At 40.2% G+C, this 4,314-nt stretch overlaps 1 long non-coding RNA gene across 1 annotated transcript; it reads left to right on the top strand.

Annotated features, from left to right (window-relative positions):
• The first annotated feature begins 211 nt into the window (after window positions 1-211).
• LOC126812403 (uncharacterized) lies at window positions 212-3,845 on the top strand. The gene is made up of 2 exons (XR_007675914.2): window positions 212-263; window positions 3,643-3,845. It is a non-coding gene; the product is annotated as an uncharacterized LOC126812403 (long non-coding RNA).
• Window positions 3,846-4,314: the final 469 nt, after the last annotated feature.

Below are 4,314 nucleotides of genomic sequence, written 5' to 3'. Positions count from 1 at the left end.
ATTTCATTTCATTTGCATTAAACACCAAATCATAAATGGGTTTATTTCTTAATATTTATAAAAGAAAATGTATTAAATTTGCCTTCCAATAACAAAAAACGACATAGAACATCATTTTTTTGACGTTAAATCCTTGTGGTGTCTTGAAGTATATACTACGCCAATGTCACATAAAGGAATAATGGGCACGAAAAAGCTTCTTCTTGCAGGTGCATGTATATCTAATACGAAAACAACAGGTTCAAAAACAGATTGGAAAACAGGTATCTATTTTAATTTGTATTTAAACCGATGTCATTTAATAGTCTGTCTATTTTTGGTACAATAATTTCTTGCTTTCACGACTTATCAACAGTTATTCCATACTTCGTCTCAATCGGAAGTTCCCTTTTCACCGCATTAAGTCTTCGTTGATAGCATTCGTCCTTTTTTACATTTAAGCGGATTTCTCCGTCAAATGATTTGGATTTGAGGGCGTGTGACATGGAGATTTGCGTAATGGAAATAGACCAAGCAGAACATGAGTAAGAAACCTCACAAACACTATCTTTAAATTGTTCTTCTCGGTGTAACTATCAATTCACGCAAAAATAGAAAGATGTGCATCCATATATGAACAAATGCTGACGGATTTAGCCCCACAGAAATTACATTTCAAATATAAAGAGTCAGTGGTGTATTCTGCGGGCGTGGGCAATCGTTTTCGCGCCTACGCTTCTAACATTGAGCCTTGCGCATTTAAAGGCAGCAAAATGGGTGGTCTAGGTTTACAATAAGCAGCTTTGTCGTCCTCGTACTTTTAAATTTGTAGAGGGGGTGGGCGTCAATTGATTAATTGCCAAACAAAATATTTCACAAGGCTTCTTGCTGAACAGTACCTGACAGCAGAGGCATGATACAGCACTTCAGGGTGGGGGTGGTGTCCAGCGCCTGGAAATGTTTGGTACTGTAGCACATGCTAGAGTCGATCTGACGATATCTGAGCCATGGCATACCATAAATCATCTTATAAAAGGCCCGTCTTCATTAGCCCAGTTTAGTAGCCGAACTATAGGACGTTAAACCCCATTTCATTTCATTTCATTTCATTTCTTATAAAAGTCTTGATCTCGCTTTAACTCCGTACATCTTATCAAACCCTTCACGTAATACCCTGCATATTCCGTCATTAATTACGATTGGCTACTGACCTAGCTGGGCACCTCTTAGATTACTCGATAGAAAATAGATCGCGAATACTAAATCTGGCGCTTTCCAGCTAAAATGTATAACCGTGATAATTGAGTTGCAAAGATTGGTTCAATGTCAAGGTTTCCGTGGAGGTCGCCATGTTTAATTTGAGTGTGTTTGTGTCATGACCTCTAATTGAACAACGCTATTGTTCGCGCGTCTGCGGTAAAGGGGGTTAATGTTCCTGTATGTTCGGAAATATCAGACAACGGCTAGATATTGTAAAACTCGTGGTCGTTGCTCCAGGAACATCGCCATACCTTTACAGTTGTTTGACGTTTGTTGATTAAGTCCCGAAGATCTAAACATGAACATAGTTATTAACAACCAAGAACTAAACTACCTACGAGTAGAGAAAAACAAGCATCAGAAGTGACTGGTATTCCTTACAAAGAATACCTGCCGAGTTCATTCGACAATGTTCGCTAATGAGGGAGGAGTAGCACTTAAGAATAAACTGATACAACCCCAAGAACAATGGCCCCGATATAAAGAGTCTGCTTTAACCCCGTTGACCGCGTTGTAATTTCCGATAATTTTTTTTTTATTTTTCTAAATTCTTTTATCGAAATAAATAAAACAAAGATTCTGAATGTTATGGAAATATTAATCCGACTGTGAAATCGAATCTGGAAGCCTTCAGTAGAAATGGATTGAATGTTAAATCCCAAAATCTTGCAAACTATCAGCTCGGGTCGTTTTCTCCGACAAACAAGTACAGTTAATTACTACTGTTTTCAGGGGCCGACTGCCACTCCCACTCGGACCGAGGGCCCAGAAGGTTCAGTGGCACAGTGGCCCAGATTGAAAAGAAAAGAGAATTGACATATTTATTTTAAAATAAATAAAATTCATCTTCGCATCCAAAAGAAAATATAGTGGCCTAAATCCAAGGTGAAGGATGATATTTCAGAATAAGGTGCAGAAATAGTTTTCTCGTCATTTCGCGATTGTGGCCCAATGACGCAAGTTGGTCCAAGGGCGCTGGGCTACCCAGTCCGCCCTTGACTTGTTTGATGAGGGGCTAAATGCTGAATTGTGAACATGAATATTGAATGGTTGGAAACTGCTATCTTTTTAAAATCGAAACCGAAATCAGAGAAATAGCAGCCACATTCAGTCGATCACCAGCAGCGTTGAGTGGTTCCCAGTCCCACTGAGGATGAAAGCCAACCATTGAGCGCGAGTGGTTTATATTAGTATCGCAGGAGCCGGCTTGAACAAGGGAGGGCAACAGGAAAAGGGGCACAATATTATCATCAGGGCAATGGGAATATGACGACATTGACGCGGACATTTCCATGAGGGGCTAAATGCTGAATTGTGAACATGAATATTGAATGGTTGGAAACTGCTATCTTTTTAAAATCGAAACCGAAATCAGAGAAATAGCAGCCATATTCAGTCGATCACCAGCAGCGTTGAATGGTTCCCTGTCCCACTGAGGATGAAAGCCAACCATTGAGCGCGCGTGGTTTATTGGTATAGCAGGAGCCGGCTTGAACAAGGGAGGGCAACAGGAAAAGGGGCACAATATTATCATCAGGGCAATGGGAATATGACGACATTGACGCGGACATTTCCATGAGCATTTGGGGTAACTCTTTCGAAATTCAAGGGTACTTTTTTCATAATGGAGGGTACTATTGCAAAACGGGAGAGCACTTTTTCTAAAAGGGGAGGGAACCTTTTCAAAACGGGAGGGCACTTTTTCGGAAGAGAGGGTGCATAGCCACCCTGGTTGGAAATCTCATAGGATTCTCAAAGCGTTATGAAATATTTCCATTTTCTTTTGTTTTTGTATTTATGACAGTTGCCTACACGCCTCTGTCTGACAGATTTTAAATTCAAAAGAAAATTGAAAACGTTTTGTAAAAAGACAACTGTCACAGCAACTTTCAAAAACAGTAGAAACGAGACCAAATAGCATAATTCAAACTGACAGCGATCCAGCTATTATCGGCATACAATTCAGGTGGTTGTACCGGCCGAGGAAGTAACATTATCTCTGCATGTTAAATATCAAGAAACGCCAGCTCGTCTGAACTCTATCCAGGCCCGAGGGACCTGTGAACACCTTCCTACAAACTTCCTAATTCATATCTGTCAAAAAACTTAGTCGCCCAGGAGTCTATCCAGTTTCATGTCCAATTAAAACTTTCTGCACAATGTACACCATTAACAATGAATATCAATTGTTGGGGATTAGCAGAACTTGAAAATGAACTCACTTGAATTTCGTTTAATTGGATAGACCTATGGTCGTTTTACGTTTTAATTTTTAAAACGATTAAGCAGATCTCGGTGCTTTTTACCAATATACATTTGAAGCTTAGAGCGCTTCAAAAGTATGGAACAGCCAAGCGGACATATTGACTATGTGTAATAGATTCGTTTGTGCTTTATTTATAGATAATAATAGAAATTCGATACCATGTTTTACCCAAATGGATCACAGTGGTAGCTGGTTACGGCAATCCTACGCTGGACACTTTGTGATCATGTGCATGTCTGGTCCATCAGAATGGCCTTAAGGCTTAAACCCGCTATATTGTAGCCTTGATTATCAAATAAAAGGAAATAAAAGATCAAAGGGACTATTTCCCGAAACGGAAGCGATTCGTTTTGATCAGTTTGAAACCGCATCACGTTAATACTAGCCGCCAGGGGCGTAAATGTGGAGGGTGTGGGGGGGTGGTACCCCCCCCCCCCCCCCCAGGAAAAAAAATAGTCGGTCGCAAAATCAGTGCAGTCGGTCGCAAAATAAGAGCAGTCGGTATCAAAATAAGTGCTCACTGCACACGTCACGCTACTCACGCAAAACTTCAGTATAAAATAACCTTGTCAACTTATCATGTTTGAAAAAATGATGTGTTTCACTCTTATTCTGTTGTGAGTATGTAGGTCCAAGAACAAAATTTCCCCCACGGAGAAAAATAGTCGTCTCAAAATAAGTGCAGTCACTGCAGTCGGTCTCAAAATTATGCGTCGCCGTCTTAATGAATTAATGAGGTAAACAAATAATGCCAGAATAGATCCCAAATACTAGTCGGTCGCAAGATCAGTGCAGTCGGTCGCAAAATA

Source organism: Patella vulgata, chromosome 2 (genome assembly GCF_932274485.2).
Source record: "Patella vulgata chromosome 2, xgPatVulg1.2, whole genome shotgun sequence".
Taxonomy (NCBI): Eukaryota; Metazoa; Mollusca; class Gastropoda; family Patellidae; genus Patella; species Patella vulgata.
This window is presented reverse-complemented; position numbering and strand designations above follow the sequence as displayed.